Source organism: Macrotis lagotis, chromosome 1 (assembly GCF_037893015.1).
Source record: "Macrotis lagotis isolate mMagLag1 chromosome 1, bilby.v1.9.chrom.fasta, whole genome shotgun sequence".
Taxonomy (NCBI): Eukaryota; Metazoa; Chordata; class Mammalia; order Peramelemorphia; family Peramelidae; genus Macrotis; species Macrotis lagotis.
In genome coordinates, this window is record NC_133658.1 from 804,173,453 (window position 1) to 804,195,913 (window position 22,461).

The window sequence follows — 22,461 nt, forward strand, 5'->3', positions numbered from 1 at the left end:
ACAATAGACAGGGAGGAGATCAAAAAGTTATAGAACTTTAGTCTCATCTCTAAAACATTCTAAAAATAAATAATAATAATAATAATAATAATAACATTCAGTCATTTTTAGTTGTGTCCAATCCTCTATGACCCCTTTAGGGGTTTTCTTGGCAAAGATACTGGAATAGTTTGTCATTTCCTTCTCCAGTTCATTTTACAGATAAAGAAACTGAGGTAAACTGGGTCAAGTGATTTGCCCAGAGTCATAAAGTCAGTAAGTGTCTGAGACCATCTTTGAAACTCAGGAAGATGAGTCTTTCTAATTCGTGGCTAGGCATTCTATCCACCGCACCACTTTGCCATTCTATAATAATTATATTTAGCTGGATGAGGTTTCACATATATTATGTCATTTGAGCCTCTAGACAACCCTGGATGGTAGAACCTGTTAGTACAGATGAGGAAATTGAATGTGAGAGAGGATAAGGGACTTGTACAGGATCATAAAGCTGGCAAGGATCAGGGCAGGTTTTGGACTGAGGTTTTCCTTTCTCCAAGTCTGGAGCTCTCTCTACTCTTCTGTCTGTCTGTCCCTAGGAGTGAGTCACTGCATTTATTCCCCAGGCAGCTTTAAAGGACAGTAAGTCACAGAGGAGTTGCAAGTGGCTGATTCATATCAGGGAATCTTTCCCCAAAGCAATGAGGTCATAGATCTAGACTAAAAAAAAAAACAAAACACAAAATAGCAGTAAATCATGTAATACAGTTAAAAGATAAGTATGAAAATCAACCCACTGAGCATTTATCCAGTGCCTACTGTACTGGGGAAAGAGGCTACAATGTGCAACATCCTGCAACATCCTGCCAAGGACATTTGATATGAAACCTCCAAGAGGCTAGGGAGGCACTGAGGGGGTAGGATGACAAAGAAGAATTCACAGGCTACCCTGCCATCCACAGGATTTTAACAGACTTGGTAAAAAAGGCATTCCCAGTAGGTTGTGCTAACCACCTACAGAGGGTTCATGGAAAGACTCAAACGACACCTGCGGTGAAAAGTTAGGGGCTTCAATGTGCAATTAGCACTATGAGCACGATGCTTACAACACATACAGTAGGTACTTAATAGAGCAAAGGGTGGAAGCATCCTTGGGACAGATTCTGAAGTGACAAAAAGAAAACTATTTAAAATATCAAGTGTCCTCACTGGGACAGAGCAGCCTCAGGGATGAGGGGACTCACTGTCACTGAAGGTGCTGTTTGAGTAGAGCCTGGATGATGACCCCATGAAGGGGAAGTTGTGGCAAGGCTGGAAGATTAGATACAGGTTGGATCAGATGCCCTCCACTGTCCCGGCTGGTGCTGTGATTTTGCCACAAAGCCCGGGGCCCTTTCCACCCCTAAGCATTTTTCCATTATGACTTTTAGTCTCATCAGAATAGGCATTTCTGATATCCTAGGCCAGTTAGAGGTTGCAGGACTGTGGACAAATCCCTTCCCTCCTTTAAGACTAGGTTTCTTCATTTGGAAAATGGGAGAAAGAGCCTTTGTCCAGCCTCCCTCTGCTGGGTGGTATAGAGGAGCAATGGTGATGCTCTGTCTGAAGGGGCTTCTCGGCGGTGAGAGCTCACAACTGATAATGACTGCTCTTTTCTGGCATTCTTGTTCTGTGCCCTAATATTCTCTCTTCTAAGGTCCCTTCTTGCTTGGAGATGCTCTATTTATGCCAAGGTCCTTTCTACTTTTTACATTTGATAGTTCTGTAGAGATCAGACAGGAGTACAAGAAAAGGGAATTCTAAAAATTATTAACAGTTTTACAGGCTGTCCCCCAACATCTTAAGGCTAAGTTTTAAGATGTTAAAGTTTCACACCCTCACTTCACAAACAAAAGCAATTCCACACCCTTTACCCCTCAGGCTGGCCCACACAGTTTAAATGGTCAGAAATATTACCTGTTTCACTTTCCACAGGGTGTCTCCCACTGGGCTCAGAGCCTCCCCTCTGTCTCAGAGCTTCCTTGCCCTTCTCGAGTGGAGGTCCCAAGTTCCAAAGTTCTCCCAAGTCTTGGCCAATTCTCAAGAAAGTAACCTCAGGGGACTCTGGCCTCTGCCCCTCTGCCCTCCCCCAAGGCCTCACCTAAGTGAGCACTGCTGCTCTATCTCCTCCCTAGTCTGAGAAAGACAGGTGAACTGGCCAGGGTGGGGCGGGGCTCTTCCTCCCCACCTCTTTGAATGTGCCCAACCCTTTCCTGCCTACATGGGCCACCATGAAGGACCTCCCCCTAAGATGGTTACACCACCTCTTGGCTGGACTTTCTCCCAAAGAGCAAGTTTTTTGTTTGGTTGACTCTTTGTTTTTGCTTTTCCTCCCCTACAGGCAGCAACTGTCCTAGGCAGGGAAAGCTAGATAAAAATGCCCCCAGGGTAATCAGGTATTATGGCACTGTGGGCAAAGCACCAGACTTGAGCTCAAAAGACACCCAACTCTTGCCTCCTCTTATCTGTACAAACATGGGCAAGTCACTTAACATTTGAGCCTATATTTACTCAATAATAGAGACAATAATCCTTGCATCCTTGATCTTAAAGGGCTATGTTAAAAGTCACTTTGCAAACTTTAGAGCTCCACAGAGATAGAAGTTGTCTTTATTATCATGGAGTTCCCTTAATTCTGACAATCCTTAGGTGGTGCAGTGGTTAGAGCACCAGCCCTGGAGTCAGGAGGACCTGAGTTCAAATCTTGACTAAGAAACTTGACACTAGCTGTGTGTGACCTTTAAGCAAGTCACTTATCCCAGACTGCCTCACTTTCAGGGCCATGTCCAATTGTTCTAATTTATATATTGCTACTGCACCCAAATGGCTCTGAAGGAGAAATTGAGGCTGGTGACTTTACACAGCACCCCTTCACTCAAATTCAATTCACACGCCTAGCATGGCATCACCTCCCTAATGTCATGGACTTTTTTTAAGAATGAAGGACAAATCTTCATCATCAGCATCATACCAGTAAGAAGTGACAGGTGAAATTTAAACCCAGACTGATGTCAAATACAAATTGATTACTGTAGTCATTTCTGCACAAATATGTGTGTGTGTGTGTATGTACTTTTCTAAAAATCTCTAACCAAATATCCTCCTTTTTTGCTGGTTGCACCCCAGAAGTTTTCTACCCATTCCTCTTGCCTCCATCTTGAATAATGAATTGACTGAAGCTAAGGAATGATGATGATGATGATGATGATTTGTCCTTCGTTCTTAAAAAAAAGTCCACACCATTAGTAAATCCTTAAAGTATTTGTGCAAATCCCACTTCTGACACAACTCAGTTTCCTCATTTGTAAAATGAAAGATTTGGAATAGATGACCTATAAAGTGATCTAGTTCAATCCTAGAATCCTAAGGAGCATGTGCTACAATAAAGGATCAAAAGTGTCCTAAAATGTTAGAGTTAAAGGGAACCAAGTTCAACTCTTTCATTTCATAGAAAAAGAAAAAAATGAGGTATAAAGAGGGGGAAATAACATACCAACTATCCCATAGTGCTTGTGCTTGAGTCAAATAAGAATATGGACAACAATAACAGTAATAATGGTAATAGCCAACATTTACATTGTACTTTGGACAGCTTGGTGGTACAGTGGATAAAGCTCTGAGCCTGGAACCAGGAAGACACCTTCCTGAGTTCAAATTTGACCTCAGACTCTCACTAGCTGGGTGACCCTGGGTGACAAGTCACTTAATCCTGTTTGCCTCAGTTTTCTCATCTGTAAAATGAGCTGGAGGACATGAAAAACCACTCTAATGTCTTTGACAAGAAAATCCGAAATGGGATCATGAAGAGCCAGACAAGAATAAACAACAGAAAATATAGCACTTTGGTTTACAAAATTCTTTACAAATAGCAATAAATATTTATTAACTGTCTTCTATGTTACAAGCACTGTGCTAAGTGTTGGGGGAAAAAAAGAAGTAAAACATAGTCCCTGCCCTCAAGGAGCTTACATTCTAATCAGGGAGACAACATGCAAACAAATATATACAAAGCAAGCTAGATAAAGGATAAATAGGAAATAATTAACAGAGGGAAGGCACTGGAATAAAGAGCAGTTGAGCATGGCTTTTTTGTAGAAATTGGATTTTTTTTTGTCTTGTTTTTGCAAGGCAGTGGGGTTAAGTGACTTGCCCAAGGTCACTTAGGTAATTATTAAGTGTCTGAGGCCAGGTGCTCTATCCACTAGACCACCTAGCTGGCCAGCTGAAGGCAGAATTTTATAAATCCTTTTTCAAACATTAGCCCATATTACCTCACAACAATTTACCTCACAACAATTCTGGAAGGTAGATGCCATTATTATCCTCTTTTACAGATCAGGCACTCAGCAAGACAAATTGCCAAAGGGTCACACTGCAAAGAAGTGTCTGTAGCTGAATTTGAAATCAGGTCTCTTCAACTTTAAGTCAAGAAGCCAGGCCTCACAAATCTCAGACTGGGGTTGCATGTCCTAATATTACACTACCCCAAATACCTCTTTTTAAAAGCTCAGGCCAAACTAGATCAATTTGACATCTGAGGAGTAGGTGGACTGAAGTGGAAAGAGACCAATCAGTGGGTTATTGTATTAGATCAGGTTATTGTCTTTGCTTCTTGAGGAGGACCAAAATGAGGTCACTATGTTGGAATAAAGGCACACTGTATTCACAGACCAATATGAACTCAGGAGGCTATACCATAGGCACAAATTGTCCATATGAACATTGGGAGATAAACCAGGTGAGGTGATGAGAGCAGAAAAGAGGGCATATGTGGAAAATGGCATGAAGGTAAAATCTCTAAGATCTGAACATTGATATTAATTGAGGGGCAAGGGGAATGAGGAGTTGAGAATGACTCCTAGGTTTTAAACCTAGGTGACTAGGAGGTTGGTAGTAGTCTTGTTGATAATAGGAAAGTAGGGAAAAGGGAAGAGTTTGGGGGGGGTGGAATGGAAGGAAGATAAGTTCAGTTTTTGACATGTTAAGTTTAAGATGTTTATAAGGCATGCATTGTAAAGCTGTCTAAAAGCCAAATGGAGAGAAGTAACAGGAGGCTGGAAGAGGGTAGGATCAGAGAAGTAGATCTGAGAATCACTTGTGTACAAATCACTGAAACCATGGGATAAATGGTATAAAGGGAGAAGAGAAGGGGACCAAGCCAGAGCCTTGGCAGAAGACCCATCCTACCCTCCACTGGGTAAGCAGGCAGAGCAAGGATGAAGATTCAGTGAAGAACTGGGAGAGAGGGATGTCTCTAAAACCTCTCTAAAAGTCAAAGGCAAGAATGATGAGGAGTAAGTAAAGGTTATTAGATTTTGCAATTGGGAGATCATTTGTATCTTGCTAGAATTGGTCTGGAAAACTGAAAACCTGTGTCTTATCACAACTAGAAGGTTAACTTGATTTATTAGTAATTAGAGATTGACAGTTCCCTAAGGGCGAGGATCAGTGTTTAACCCTATGACAAGGTGGGTGTTCAGTAAACATTTGCTCACTGATTATTGACGGGGTATTATATAATGGAAAGAAAATGGAACCTGGAGCCAGGGAAGACTTGGATTCTAGTCTATTAGTTGTATGACTTTGGGCAAATCACTTTCTAATTCCATTCTGCTTCCCAGTGTATCAAATTCTCCACATACCCTTCAAGCCCAGACTTCCTATGTTTTAAAGTACCTATTTTCTAAATGTATAATAACCTCAATAGTTTGTTCTAAGATCTTTTCTAGTTCTTTGTTCATAAACCCTTCCAGTTCTGACCCTCTGTTCTAAGGTCCCTCTCAGCTCTGATATTCTCTGTTCCAAGGTCCCTCCCAGTTCTGACATTCTGTGTTCTGAGTTCCCCGCCCCCAGCTCTGACGTTCTTTATTCTGAGGTTCCCAGCTTTGACATTCTCTGTTCTAAGGCTTCTCCCAGCTCTCATATTCTATGTTCTAAGATCTTTTCAGCTTCATATTCTGGGGTTTGGTTTTGGTTTTTGGTTTTTTTTGGGGGGGGGGGGGTTTGTTTTGTTTTGTTTTGTTTTAGTTTTTGCAGGGCAATGGGGTTAAGTGGCTTGCCCAAGGTCACACAGCTAGGTAATTATTAAGGGTCTGAGGCCAGATTTGAATTCAGGTACTCCTGACTCCAGGGCTGGTGCTGCATCCACTGCACCACCTAGCTGTCCCATATTCTGGGTTTTAAGGCCAATTCTGGGCAGCTAAGTAGAAAGTGGATAGAGTCAGGAAGATCTGAGTTCAAATCCATCATGAGACACTTAGTTATATGACCCTGGGCAAGTCATTTAACCCTGTTTGCCTCAGTTTTCTCTTCTGTAAAATGAGCTGTAAATGAAAATGGCAAACCACTCCAATATCTTTGCCAAGAATATTCCAAAAGGGCTCAAAAAAAATCAGAAACAACTGAAAAAGCAACTAAACAACAAAAAGGTCAATAGTTCTAGCATTCAATATTTCATGGTTCCTACCAAGGCTGATATCTCATGAGTCTAAGGAAATGTAGAACTGGCCATCTTCACAAATAAATAAAAATCAATTTTCCATCTGTACGGGTCATGCCACATGAGCCTCCAAGAAATCCATTCAAAAGTCACCAACTAGGGGCGGCTAGGTGGTGTAGTGGATAAAGCACCGGCCTTGGAGTCAGGAGTACCTGGGTTCAAATCTGGCCTCAGACACTTAATAATTACCTAGCTGTGTGGCCTTGTGCAAGCCTATTAACCCCATTTGCCTTGCAAAAATCTAAAAAAAAAAACCAAAGTCACCAACTAAAGGGAAGGAACTTGCTTCACAAATCAAGCCTACAAGTACACTTTTAATTCATGTTCTTTGTAATGTACAATTCCCCTCTACAATTTATCCTCACAGCACTTCTTAGTTATAAAGTGCAGAGGGCAAAGCTAGCTTTCAAGAAAGTTGAGACTGACAGAAAGCCAAATATACTCTTAACCAATTCCAGCTAATTCCAAAATCAAGACAGGAAGTCACTGATGACTGTGATAAGGTTGACCCCTTACATTACCAGACTTCAAGACTAGTAGTTTATTTAGCTCTTCCCTTTCCCTTCACTTCTAAGAAAGACTAAAACTCTCCTAGAAAAACCAAGACTCTTTAAGGAGACAATGAAATACACCTTAGAGGTCATCTGGTCTGACTTCTCATTTTCTAGATAAAATACAGAAAGGGAAAGTGACCTGAGATCACATAACAAGTCTGAGGCCAAAGCAAGACCAGAACTCAAGATCTCTTGACTTGCAGTACACAGTTCTTCCTATCACAACTTAGAATTTTGATAAATAATTTGAATAGGCAACATTTTTAAATTTTTGTAAGTTCAATTTTCTAAAAAATTTTTAAGTGGCCATAAATTTTTAAATTTTGAAAAAATTCTTGAATTTGAAATTTTGAAAAAATGACTATAATATTATCATCCATTTGTTTATAGTTATGAAGTGGGTTTTTTTCTATGGAATATCAACTAAATTAAATATGCATGCTCCTCTCAGTAGGTCAGAGATTTAGGACAACTCCAGGAGAATTGTTATGGGCAATGCCATCCACATCCAGAGAAAAAAAGAATCTGAATGGATGCTATGTTCACCTTTTAAAAATTTCTCTTATGTTTTTTCCTCATATCCCATGGTTTTCTTTCTTTTCTCTTAGTCCTCATACACAAAATGACTAATACATAAAATAAGTTAAACACAAATGTACATGTACAATTTTTATCAAACCATTCAACACCAAGGGGAGGGATTAGGAAGAGAGGGTGGTAGAAAAATGTGGAGCTTATAAATACGCAAGTGGATGAATGTTGAGAAATTTCTATAACATGGAACTGGAAAAATAAAACAAAATATCAATTAAAAATAAATTAAATATGTATTCATTAGGTATCTGCTATATAGGTGATACAATAGATAGAACACTGGAGTTAGGAAGACCTGAGTTCAAATTCTACTTAGACAGAAGCTGTGTCAACCTAGGCAAGCTACTTAACACCTGTCTGCCTCAGTTTCCTCTTCTGTAAAAGGGGGGTTAAAAATAACACCTCTCTCTTCTCCAAAGACTCCAAAGCCTTCCCTGCCTCACTCCAATCTGAAATTGCTTCCACTGCATCAAATACCAGCTGTTCAATAGACTCCATCCCAAATCCAGTTTCCCTTTGGGGTGTTCCCACTGGAGTGAATATAGCTCTTCTCTGCTTAAATAGCCTCAGGATCCAGAGTCAGAGAGGCTGGAACACTAAAGAGCTGTTATCTCACAGTCCTCAGCAAAGGGGATGGTCCAAATAGAATTACACAAATATTTTTTAAGCACTTACTAGTTGCAAAGTTCTCTTTTTAGTTTCTAAAATACTTACTTTTCTTAAAATTAGAGAAGTTCTTTAACCTCCAAGCATCTCAATTTCCTGATCTGAAAAAAGAGGCAATAGGTGACCTCTGAGATCCCTTCCAGATCCATATGAATAGCCCTATGATCACTCAATCAATAAATATTTATTAAGCATCTACTATGTGTTGGGGTATTGTGTTGAACACTGAGGATAAAAAGACATAAAGTCCCTACTCTCAACAAACTCACAGTTTAATTTAGAATAATGTACAAGTACGATTTACATAGAGAAGCCAGGTGACTCAGTCGATAGAGCACTGAGCCTGGTGTCAGGAAGACTCATCTTCATGAGTTCAAATCTGGCCTCAGACACTTACAAGTTGTATGACACTGGACAAGTCATTTAGTCTTGTTTGCCTCAGTTTCCTTATCTGTGAATGAACTGAAGAAGGAAATGGCAAATCCCCCTAATAGCTCTGCCAAAAAAAAAACCCCTAAATGAAATCACAATTGGACACAACTGAAAAACAACTGAACAACAATATAATATATACACTCATACCCAATATCCAGAAAGAGTCATCAATACTCCCCAGAATAGGGCAACAGCCAACCAAATTTTCTGTCCAAGTAAAGATAATGACAAAAACTCACCATAACTATGGGGTTTAAAGGTTTCATAACAACACTGACAGAGTCCTTTACTGTCAACAAACCTCTAAGGAGGTAAGTATACCATTACAAGTGTTCTCTCTCCCGAAATACCTTGTATTTTACTATTAAATATATTTTGCTTGTTTATTTTGTATATACTTATGCACACCCCACCCCCCCAGCACGATGTTAGGGCCTTGGAACAAGGGATTATTTCATCCTTTCTGGATTTCCCAAGCACTGATAAGACACATAGTAGGCACTCATTAAAAGTTCATGGATAATTCCTAATTTTACAGATGAGAAAACTGAAGCTCAACAAGGCAGTTTAGAAGAAAGATTTGTACTCAGAGAACTCAACTCTCTGTGAGCTTAGTAAATCATTTAATATGTTTAGACCTCAGTTTTCTCACCTGTAAAAGAGGGCACTTAGACTAGAAGGTCTCTAAAATCCTTTTCAAATCTAAATCCATGATTCTAGGATTCTAGGTGACCTGTTGGGGGTCACACCACTAATGAATGCCAGAGTTGGCAAGGGAACCCGATTCTTTGCTGGCTCCAATTCCAGTCATTTTTTCACAAGACCACAGTGACTTTGCATCTGAACCCCACTCCTCCTGGTCTCCATCTAAGGAAGGATTATATAGGGTGGCAGATGTCAAAAAAATCAGAAGGGAGAGATTTGCATCTAAATGTCCCACAGGGTCTCAACAGAGAGGCCCAAACTGCTCAGCTTCTTAGCCTAGCCTCCTCCTCCCCAGTGTCCCTCACTTCTTGGGGAAAACAGAAGCCAGTTCTGCCTCATCCACCCTCTAGGTAAGGTTCAAGTACCTGTGCAGCAGAACCAGCCAATGGTGCCAGTGCAGAGAATTAGGACGCTCCCCTGAATGGCCACTCCTCCCTTCAGCACTCACCACAAAATGTGTTTTTTCTGTTTAAAGAGATGGAAGGAAAAAAGGAAGGAGTGCTTTTGTGGACTGAGATCTTGGCTTCCAGTCCTAGGGTCCCTGACTTCATCACCATCATAATGACAGAGACTGCATGGAAAGAGTCAGTTGGTCAATAAACATTAAAGTGCCTACTACTGTCAGGTCTTGGCACATCTCTATGCAGGGGATACAAAAAGAGGCAAGAAACATCCTCTGCTCTCAAGCTCAGTCTAATGGGGGAGATTACATGTAAATAGCCATGTACATATTAGATGTATGAGTAGATAGATGGTTGAAGAGGGATAGTAGATAGAAGGTAACTTTATAGAGCTGGAGAGATTGGGAAAGGCCTCCTCCCTTCAGAAGGCGGCATTTGAACTGAATCTGGAAAGAAGCAAGAATTATAAAGAGAAAATGCAAAGAGGAACAGCTTCCTATGTAGATAAATAGATTCAGGTACTATGTGAATAGTGCAGATAAATAGATTCAGGTACTATGGTGAAGGAAAAGCAAATAGGTCAGTATGGCTGGACCTGCAGAGTATGTGGAGAATGTGAGATGATTAGAAAGGCAGGAAGAGCCACATTATGAAGAGTTTTCCCCATCAGATAGAGGAGTTTATACATGATCCTAGACTTTAAGGATACATAATATTTCACCAATGGGTGGATACTCCCTCCACCTACAAGAATCCCAAGAGGGGGAAAAAAATACTATCACTAATGCCCATCTCTCCCATAAAGCACCTCTTGGTTGGAGTGGTCCTTAATCAAAAGACAGACAGACAAGGAAGTCTGGGCCTGGACCTGGATTCCAAGTCTTTCCAGCTTACTGAGTAGGTTCCACCAGAACTTCATTGGCAGAGCCCTCAAGAGTCCAGGATCTCCTCCACACAGGCATAATACTTGGGCAAAAGGAAAGATAAAAAAAAAAAATAGCAGTGGGGCAGCTAGATGGCGTAGTGGATAAAAGCACTGGCCCCGGAGTCTGGAGTACCTGGGTTCAAATCCGGCCTCAGACACTTAATAATTACCTAGCTGTGTGGCCTTGGGCAAGCCACTTAACCCCGTTGCCTTGCAAAAACCTAAAAAAAAAATAGCAGAAAGAGCAGCTCATGCTTTGAAGTCTATTTTTCACAGAGGAGGAAACTGAGGCTCAGAGACAAAAAGTGGTTCCACCACAGTTAAAAAAACTAATGACTGATCCAAGTTTGAGACCTAGACATAGTTTTCTGACTCCTTTTATAGTACTCTAATTAACTTGGCTGCATAGTATTGGATTTGGAATCAGAAAGAATTGACTGTTTGATCCTGCCCCAGACACTTCCTTAACTGAATGACTCTGGAAAAGACACTTAACCTCCATCTGCCTCAGTTTCTTCAACTGTAAAATGAGGATAATAATAATACCAACCTTCCAGTATTGGAGCTTCAAATGAGATAACATGTACATAGTACTGCTTTGTCTACTTTGTATTGACTCTGATTAAACTAGAGCCTAAGTGTCCATTTTCCCAGGTCATAACACTTCAGGGATTCTCCAGGGGAGCTTTGGTTCCAATTAACCATGCAGATTCATTCTCAGTTTCTAATCACAAAATTGATCACCACTAAGGTCAAACAGTACCCTAGGGATGTATGTTTATTGCTTTGGGTTTTTTATGAATAAATTTAGATTTGTTTGTTGGTCTGGGATGTGTTTCTTTAATACCCTTAAAAAAAAAATTTTAATCGGTTGGGGCATGTGTCCAGATGTGGAAGGTTGCAAGCCCTTTTAGGTTATGTCACTCATTGTTTTTGCTTTACTTAATTACAAAAGTGGAGGGCAATCTACAAATGTCTGTAATATAAAAAAAAAACACAGAAATAACAATTTAATTTTCAAGAAAGGAGAAAGGAATAAGGGTTTTCTGAGTTCTCTCCATTGATGTAAGCTAGAGCAAATGAATGACTTCATCTGAAGCCTCAGTTTCATCTACAAAACAGGGGCTACCAAAGCACAGAATTTCATTGTTTCATGAGAGTAAAGAGAATGATTCAGCATAGAAAGAAGAGGTGTTTTTATTAGCATTATTAGCCCAAGTCAAAAAATTCTCTTCCTCTGGTGTTGGACTTGGAGCCTCTGAGATAAAGGACCCAAGATGTGACACTCTTTTTTATTATTATATTGTAGCAAAAGAAGTAATACAATAGCAAGAACATGTAAAGATAAACATCTTAGAGGCAGCTGGGCATTCTAGGAAAGAGAGAGCTGGAGTCTTGCCTCAAACTCTTGCTAGTTGTGTGACTCTGGACAAGTCACTTCAGCTCTGTCTGCTTCAGTTTTTTCATCTTTAAAATGATAGCCCCTCCCTTCCCAGGTTGTTGTGAGAATCAAGTGAGATAATAAAGTAAAAGGTCTTTGCAGACCTTACAGCACTGTATAAATGCTTGCTATTATTAGTATGTTTGAACTGGAATGTAAGATATGTAAAGGGGAATGAGTAGAATAAAATGAAGCTGAACAGGTTCCTCAGAAACAGGTAGTGGGTCTAAAATACTTAAAAGAATCCATGGAGTGGTAGGGAGAGGAATAAGAATGCCTATGGGGACAAGGGGGCTAAAGGCAGAAAAGGAAAAGTTATGTGAGGGGTCTACATAAAGGGCAAGGCATCTCATTTCTCTGGTTCTCACTTGTCAAATGGGGAAGGGAAAGTAAGATAAAGGAAAGTTATGTTAAATATCCTTCATATCCCTTCCATCTCTAACATTCTCAGCAAGAATAATAAGAATAATGGCATTTATATCATGCTTTAAAGTACTTTTATCATAACAACAATGGGGGGGTTGGGGAAGTATTATTATCCTATTTTGAAGATGAGGAAACTGAGGCAGACAGAGGCTTAGAGACTTGCCCAGGGGTCAAACAGTGTCTGAGGTATAATTTGAATTCAGCTTTTCCTGACTCCAAGGTTTAGATACTATCCATTGCACCACCTAGTGGCCTGCTTTTTGCCATTGTTTGTACTCTCAAGACAGTAATAGGTGGTTCACTTAATCTTTATTGACTTCAGATCTTTCTGATTCCATCTCTCTAGCCACTATGCCTAGAGTTTGATCATTTTGAAATTTAAATGTATTATAACTATAAATTATAATTTTGAGTTTTCACAGCTAAAACAATTGAGGACCTATTTCCTACCTCTCTCTTCCAACACCAAAAAAGTAAGTTACCATGAAATTTTGGAGAGAAGATAATAGGGCATGAAAAGACCAGACCAGCCTGTTGTGAGATCTTCATTATATTGCTTAACTTCTTGGTGTTCAAGTGTCCTCCTCAGTAATTTTATTCCTATTTAAGGGGTTCATCTCCACCTCAAAAATAACACAAAGATACAATTACTCAAGTATCTCAGACAATCCACAGCTCAAAAAAGGGGGACCTTTCTTCTGTCATTTTATCCTTCACTCAATTCCAATGATGCAGAGCCTAAGATCTAGAGTAGAAGTCATTCAAGTAATGTTTATTGAAGAAAGAGGGGAAGGAAAATATGGAAAAGGGGAAGGGGAGATTGTCAGGGAAAAAAGGAAAGAGAAGCAGAGGAGAGAATACCAGAAAGTTGAAGAGAAGAAATAAGAGAGAGGGAAAGGGAGAAGGGGGAATGATAGAAAGAAAAGGAGAGACAGGGAAATAAGGAAGAAAGGAAAGATAGGGAAGAGAAAAAAATCATGATAGATGGAAGGAGGAAAAGAAGAAGGGGAAGAGGGGAAGATCTGAGAAGAAAAAGAAAGTGAAAAAGGAGAAGAGAGAAAGGTGGGAAAGAAAAAGAAAGAGAGAGATGAGGAAAAAAGAGAAGGGGATATGAGAAAAGAAAGAGAAGAGAGGAAAGAAAAAGGCTTCAAATCCCACCTCTCATACAAATGACTCCCTAATCTTTGTCCCTAACCTTGACCATTCTCTCTAATATTCAGACCCTTACCTCCTAGAGACCTAAAAACCAGAGGAATATAAGATTTAGAGTTACTATTGTTCTATTAGAATCCAGGAGGGATGGGAATTCAGGGAAACCTGGAAAGATTTGCATGAACTGATGCTGAGTGAGATGAGCAGAACCAGAAAAACACTGTACACCCTAACAGCAACATGGAGGCGATGATCAACCTTGATGGACTAATTCAATCCATCAGTGTAACAATCAGGGACAATTTGGGGATGTCTGCTATTCTGCAATACAGAATACCATCTGTATCCAGAGAAAAAACCATGGAGCTTGAACAAAATCAAAGGACTATTTCCTTTAATTTAGGGGGGAAAAACTGATATCTTGTTGTCTGATCTTGTTATCTCTTATTTTATGTTTCTTCCTTAAGAATATGATTTCTCTCTCATCACACTCAATTTGGATCAATGTACAACATGGAAACAATGTAAAAACTAGCAAATTGCCTTCTGTGGGGGGTGGGGGAGGGAAAGTAAGATTAGGGGGAAAATTGTAAAGCTCAAATAAATAAAATCTTTAATTAAAAAAAAAAGATTTAGAGTTAAAAGGCCTATTAAGCTTCCTAATTTCCCAGAGGAGGAAACTCATGTCAGGAGGGAAGGCCGCAAGGGTAGTAAATTAGAGCCAGAAGTCAAATTCAGGTCTTTAAACCCCTAAATCCTAAACTATTTCCATTCTTACCAAGTTGCCTCTCAAATTCCATGTGCCTCAAACCTAACTATATCTTTCCCACTAAATTTGCTCCTCTCTCTGATTTCACCATTTCTCTCTCTTATACCAGCATTCATCTGATCTCCCAAGACTGAAACCTTGAGAGATTTTTCTGTTCCCTCTCCCTTACTACTCATATCTAAGCAGTTCCCCAAACCTATCAGTCCCATTTCCCCCACATCTTCAGCACCCATCCTTTTTCTGAACTCAGACTACAGCTACCCAAGTTTCTAAACTCTTATGACACCCTCCCTGACCCCAATCCCTTTAGATAATTACAAACAGCTTCTTCTGGGTAGTCCTACCAGCTCCACCTCTTAATGGGGGGAGAGGGGGGGAAATACAGGCATTGTTTGTTTAGGACAAGAAAACTCTGAGTCAGGAAACCCACTCAAGATATCCCCTCTGCCTGACACAACACTGATGTTCCAGGTGGCCTCTTTAAAAGGCATTTTACAAATATTCCATTGATCCAGGGCTCTCATGGGGCCAGAGAGATACATCATTATCATCTCCATTTTGCAGATAAGGAAGCAGTGAGAGGAAGCAATGAGGCCCATGGGAACCAAGCTGAGGATTGGAACCACAAGAATCACTTACTGAGCACCTGGGGCAGCCCGAACACTGTGGGCTTCCCAGTCCCCTAGATAACAAATAGCCTCCCACCACAAGACCTAGCCTCAAAGCAGAGACCCTCAAGGATAGATGAGGATTCCCTGTTCATCTAATTAAAAAAAAAAGAAAAGCACATTAGCAATGCATATGGACTTGAAGGGGCAGGGAAGGAGCTTCTAAGGGTTATTTCTTGGTGAGGAAAGGTTTATCAGGGGTTCTGTATGAACTTATTTTTTAAATATATTTTGATAATGGTATTTTAAAATTTTGTTTCCCTTTGCAATCTTATGTATTTTGTGCATTTTAAAAATAAATTTTTAAAAAATAAAAATAAAAACAAAAAAATTCTGAAAAACCCTTAGTTTAGAAATTCAAGATCAGAGGAAGAAGAAAGAAACCATAACCCTTCTTCAAAGCACAAGGCAGAGACAGGAAAAGAAAAGCAAAAATACTGAGGGGGAACAAGAGAGAGTGTGGAAGACCAAAAACTAAAGGAGTGAAGCTAGAAAAAAAAGGAAGGATGAAAATAGAAAGGGTTGAAATACAAATGATCTCTTTGTTATAGAATGTTAAAGGTCACTAAATACTTTCCTCCTAAGAACTCTGTAAAGGAGGAAACCCAAATACTATTATCTCCATTTTTAGATGGAAAAAGTGAGGCTAAAGAAAGTTAAGAAACTTGTCCAGGGTCACACAGCTCATGCACTCCAACATAGGTTTCCTGACTCCAAGAACTGGGCCATTTTACTAGGCTGGTCATTAAAGAGAAAGAAAAGGAGAGGGCAAGCAACCAGAGAACTTGGATACTGGTGGAAAGATATCAGTGACTTTAATGAAAGACAGGCATTGCCTATTTCCTTAACCTTTGACAACTAGGCAAAATGAGTTGGGTTATTAAGTGTCTGAGGTCGGATTTGAATTCAGGTACTCCTGACTTCAGGGCCAGTGCTTTATCCACTGTGCCACCCAGCTACCCAAATGGGTCAATGAGTAGAGAGCAGGGAAAAAGGTCACCAGGGCCTCAGTTTAAAATGACAGAGGATTATAGTGAGGAACTGGTTTAATACCAATTCAGACTCTTTGTGAACATGCTTGGGGTGCTCCTCAATAGCATTATGGTTAAATATTCCTGTACCAGCCTGCCACAGGGTAGAATCTTGAGCCTTTGGGATATAAGATATCTCTAGGCTGCTTTATCACCTCAGTGGACTAGCAGCAAGGAAAGCAAGGCATACAGAAGACAGGATGGAAAGTGAAGCACGCCTCCCACTTTTCATCAAAGGTGGTAGACTACAGGTGCAGAATACATCCTCAGACATGACCAACATAAGAATCGTTTTGTTTTTTTTTTTTTTGCTTCATGTTATTTATTACCTCCAAAGTTCCTATTGAGTGGGGAGGGGAGTCAATGGGAAGTAACAGTAAATTTTTTAAGAGTATCAATAAAAAGAGCATAATGGGAAACTAGGTGGTACAGTGAACAAAGTGCTAGACCCCGAGTCAGAAGACCCATCATTCTGAGTTTAAATCTGGTCTCAGACACTTACTAGCTGTGTGACCCTGGGCAAATCATTTAACCTCCACCCACCTTGATTTCCTCATCTATAAAATGGAATAATAGCACCTACATCTGCAGGTTGTTGCAAGGATCAAATGAGATAATATTTGTCAAACTAATGCTAGCTGTGATTTATTATTATCATTATTATTGCTTTGCTTCTCTTCATTTCAGGGTTCTCAACTATAAAATGAGGGAGCTGCACTCTCTTCCAAATCCTAACTCTATGTTCCCAAAAGGCTGGAAGTTTCTACAGGAATGGGTCAGTGTTGTTTTCTTCTTTGAATATAGTCATTGTCTAGTGCAAGTAAATAATTGTCCCTTTAAAAGGGTTTATCAAGGGGTGGCTAGGTGGTGTAGTGGATAGAGCACTGGCCCTGGAGTCAGGAGTGCCTGAGTTCAAATCCAGCCTCAGACACTTAATAATTACCTAGCTGTGTGGCCTTGGGTAAGCCACTTAATCTTATTGCCTTGCAAAAAAAAAAAAAAACTAAACTAAAAAAAGGTTTATTGAATTGAATCTCAGAATGATATCAGTGCAATGCAACTCAGAGTTGCTGCCTAAACCAAAAAGGAGCATCAATTCTCTCTTCTCTCTTCTCTCTCTCTCTCTCTCTCTCTCTCTCTCTCTCTCTCTCTCTCTCTCATAATTCTAAGACCACAGAACCATAGCTTTAGAGCTGGAAGTATTCTTAAAAGTCATCTAATTTGATGTCCTTATTTCATAGATAAGGAAACTGAGGCCCAGAGAGTCTAAGTCACTGCCTAATGTTACACAGATATAAAGGGGAAGAATTCAAATTTGAAGGCAGCTCCTGTAAGTCTAAATCTGGAGATCTCTTCACCATATCACATTACTTCTCACCAAAGACCTTCCCACGTTTTCAGAATCATAATATTAGAAACAGAATCTTAACTTTCAGTTCCAAATGTTCTCTCTTCCTAAAAACATATATAAAAAAGGGAAGTTCAAATCAATGGCAGACACTAGCTATGTGACCTTGAGTAAGTCACATAATCCCTTATTGCTTTCAAAAAAGAAGAAAAAAAGGGAAGTTGTGGAAATCAAATTAGACCATTGTATTTGTGGCCTGGTCAGTACAAATGCTTGCAGCTAGATTGAATCTAAACAAGTTCAGCTTTGGCTTGACAACCTCAAGGGAAGGGGATCCCACTGAAAGTTCACTGAGCAATAGCAATGTATTTAGGGATGTATTTAGAAATGAATGTGATATAAAAACAAGTAGCATAAATTTCTTAATGTCATTTTTTTAAGGAGGGGGGAGAAGATATTGTCATTACCTCCTAAGGCAACCTTTTCCTCTTTTAGATAATTTTAATTATTAGGAGGTTTTGCCTAAATATACCTACTCTTTGTTTCTACTCAGAGTTCCTTGTTCTGCCCTCTGGGGCTAATAAGCAAATGAAGCCTAATCCTCTTTTCCACATGACAGACAGCTATCATTTCCCCTCTAAGTCTTCTTTTCTCCTCTAGGCTAAACATCCTGGAATCCTTCAGTCTCTTATAGCATCCTCTCCCCTGTTCCCCTCTACAGTTTATCACTAAAATTCATAAAATTCATCACCCAGTGCAGAACATCCATCCAGACATGCTTTGACCAGGACAGAAGACAATGAGATGATCCCTTCTTCCTCCTGGACCTTCATGCAGCCCAAGTAAGGTCGAGTCAGCTGTCTCTGTTGCCATAATATCCTGGTGACTCGCCTGTAACTGGCAGGCCACAGGAATCTCCTTTTCAGACAAACTACTCTCACCATGCCTCCTCAGCTGGTACATATGAAATTGGTTTTTTGAATCCACATCTAAGATTTTACATTTTTCCCTATTTGATTTCATTTAACTAGCCTCAGCCCAGATGCTGAGATCTCCCTGATTGCATTGTTTAAGCAGGGTATCTATCCTTCCCAGTATGCTGTCCCTCCAAGTCCACTGGTTCCACTAAATTCAAAAACATTTATTGACTACTATACACCAAGCCCTAGTTACATACTGGGGGAAACAGACCAAAACATAATGCTCTCTTCCCCTCAAGCAGATTACATTTTAGTGACAGATACAATACAGTATGAATAATAAGAGCTAAAAGCAAAGAAGGAAGGAAATAAGCATATATTAAGCACCTACTATATACATGTTAGACACTGAGCTAAGCATTTTACAGATATCTGGTCCTCGAAAAAACCTTATGAATCAGGAGCTATTATTGCCCCCATTTTACAGCTGAATAAACTAAGGCAGACGGAAATTAAATGACTTCTCCATAATCACACAACTGGTGTGTGAGGTAGAATTTGAACTCAGGTCTTTCTGACTCTAAGCCAGATTTCTATCTGCTGTACGGCCTATACAAATAAATGAAATGCAAGGAAAATCAAGTAGGATGACAGAACTGAGAGGGGAGGGGGAGAAGGGAGAGGGACTTCTTCATGAAGGAGATGTCAAAATAGAGGCAACAAGAATTCTAGTCAAGGTTTGGAGCAGAAGGATGACAGGGCTGGACACATGTATCTGGAATGTTCATTTGGAGATCTGTTCTCAGGATGTACTGAAAAGGGAAGAGAGGAGGTAGGGAGACCATGAGCAGGCTATTGCCATAACCCAAAGGAAAAGTGATAAAGACTTGAATCAGGGTAATGGTCCTATGAGCAGAAAGAATAGAAGCAGATGAGCTAAGCAGGTCTTCTATGACTTTATCCAAGCCCATTAATAAAAACTTTAAATTCATTGGCCAACAAGAAGTCAGAGTGAGGAGTAGTAACTAAATTCAGTTCCCCTCCATCACCTAAAAACAGCTTAAAATAGATTAATTAAAAATCAAATCACAAAATGGGAAGACACCTAGAGTAATTCCTAAGCAGAGGATAATTGGAAGATTCCCTCTACAAGGTTCTCGAGAAGCTCCTGCTTTCAGATAACCATATCATTCTATGGAGCCCTTGCCCTACCCAATGGGATTTGAGGCTATTCCAAAAAAACCTGACCTAGAAATCTGCAAAAGAAAAAGTAGGTGGCTATAGAATCCTCACTGGACTTTCCTAAGCCATTGACAAAGGACCTTTTCAAAGGCTCTCTGGTAAATCAATCCAGGATGAGAAAGTGGGGGTGGGGTGGAGGACCAACAAAGAATTTGGGTGAATCCTGCTAAAGAGGTAATTATGAGGTCTAATGGGGAGAACAGCTAGGTATGGCTGGATAGAGTTTGGCCTGGAGTACAGAGGATCTGAATTCTAATTAAGGAACAGACACTTGTTGCTGGGTGGCCCTAGGCAAGTCACATCCCTGTTTGCCTCACTTTCATCATCTGTAAAATGTGCTAGAAAAGGAAATGGCAAACCACTCCAGCATCTTTGCCAAGAAAACCCTAAATGGGGTCATGGAGAGTCAAACTCGACTGAAAACAACTCAACTACAACAATGGGGAGGCACAATGGACAGAGCCCTGATCTGTAAGTCACAAAAGACCTCATGGTCTAACCCCAGTTTTGCTGCAATGGGATCTCCAAGCAAGCTACCTTCCTACATTAAGCCTCAGTTTCCTCCTCTATAAAAATGGGGATAATCATCTCTACCATGCCTCCCTTCACAAGGTGTCATAAGGATGGAATAAGACTGAATCACACCATTGGAAAGCTGACTGGTAATAGATAAAAAGACACTTAGATGTATGAAGTTCTAAGACCTCAGCCAGTATAATCATCACTAGTGCTAGTCACTCAGGTTTAAATAGTGCCTTTACAGTTCGCAAAATAATTTCCTCACTTCTCTCACAGAGTTGTTTTGAGCATCAAATGAGATCATAAGAGAATAGATTTAGAACTGGAAGGGTGATAGGAGGTCATCAAGTAGAACCTATTCTTTTTACAGATGAGGAAACTGAGGCACAGAGCAGTTAAGGGACAGACTCAAGATTGTATTAATTAATAAATGAATATTCAAGGAACTCAAATTCACATCTTCTGTCTCGAAATCTAGCTTTATTTCTACTGCAATCTTGATTCTTTCAGTATCATCGGGAAACTGCTATGTAAATTATAACATGGGCAGGAAGGTAGCAGTGGATAGGCTTGGAACCAGAAGACTCATCTTCCTCAGTTCAACTTTGTCCTCATAAACTTCCTGGCTGTGTGACCTTGGAAAATCATTTTACTGTTTGCCTCAGTTTCCTCATTTGTAAAATGAACTGGAGAAGAAAATCTTTGCCAGGAAAACCCTACATGGGGTCACAAATAGTCAAACACAATGAAACTGGAGGAAAAAAACCCTGTAAAACACAAAACAGATATAGCAAGAATTTGAAGACAACTAGATGAGGAAGGCAGTGATTGAGGTTGGAAGTGGAGGTGGAGTTACTTCTCACCTCTTTGACCCTTCCAAAATTGCCACCTGTGCTTCATGATCTCACCATCCAGAGTTCCCCAACCTGCTCATGTGGCTCAGATGAGACTGAGAATGATGGCCCTGTGTTCTCAGCACTGGGTTCCTTTGCTGTGGAAAAATAGGTCACAGACGCCTGATAAAAATAAATCAGGCTGGGGGCGAATGGCTGACTGTCTCTGAGAGGGGGAAGAATATTTCAGGTCTGAACGGAGCTCCCCCACCTTGCTGGTGGTGAGAAAGACACAGACAGCTCTTAGTGATGGGTTTAGAACAGAATATGCCCAAAGGTAGGTAGGTGTTGGTCCATCTGCCAAACAGCTGAAAAAGAGTCAGTTAAAAGAATCAAGATTACATGACTCCTCTCAAACTCCAGTGGAGTCATTAGCCCCACCAACTACTCAGAGCCATTGTGGTCTGAAATGCAGTGACCTTGGACAAGTGTTTGGGACTATGATCAGAGAACCTGGTTCACATCCTGATTTCAACACTTTAATATCTGCTTGAGCTGGGTAAAGTCACAACTTCCCTGTGTTCCAGGTTTTTCATCTGTAAAATATGGGGGGTAGACTAGATGACCTCTAATTTTATAACACGAACTTCTCTAGCCCTCAGTTTGCTCATTCAGAAAAAAATGAGAGAGTTTGACCAACTGGCTCTGCTCTAAATTTGTGATATGATGATAATTTTGTTGTTCATTTGTTTCAATCATGATCATATTGGTGGTTTGCCCTTTCCTTCTCCAGCACATTTTACAGATGAGGAAACTGAGGCAAATAGGGTTAAGTGACTTCCCCGGGGTCACACAGGTACTAAGTGTCTGAGGTCAGATCTGAATTCAGAAAGATGACTTCCTGACATCAGGTCCAACACTCTATCCATATTATTATTACGATAATAGCTAGCACTTTAAAATTTGCAAAGCTTAAAGTTTGAGAGCACTTTACAAATATAACTACATTATATCCTTGCAATAACCCTAAGAGATAGGTGCTATCTTACCCTTATTTTACAGATGAGGAAAATGAGTTAAGTAACTTTGCTCAGGGTCACACAGTAGGTAAATATCTGAGACTGGATTTGAACTCAAGTTTTCCCAACTCCAAGCCCACTGTTCTGGGGCATCTAGCTACCTCCACCTACCTACTCTTGGGGGTGGAAGGGGATAAGACTATAAGTCTTAACTTTTGTGTGTCATGAACTTCTTTAACATGTTAGTAAAACTTATAGAACTCCTCTCTTAATAATGTGTTAAAATAATTGAAAGA

The 22,461-nt window shown here is 40.1% G+C and overlaps 1 protein-coding gene across 2 annotated transcripts in view; it reads right to left on the reverse strand.

Moving 5' to 3' along the window:
* Window positions 1-22,461, reverse strand: part of PAK1 (p21 (RAC1) activated kinase 1) — a 201,788-nt gene that overhangs the window by 149,316 nt on the left and 30,011 nt on the right. The window contains exon 1 of one of the 2 annotated variants that reach the window (XM_074216949.1): window positions 1,936-2,165. The exons of the other annotated variant lie outside the window; for it this stretch is intronic. The gene's annotated coding sequence lies outside the window, so the exon portion shown is untranslated. Of the gene's footprint in view, window positions 1-1,935; window positions 2,166-22,461 lie in introns of those variants that run through there. 2 annotated transcript variants of the gene reach the window in all.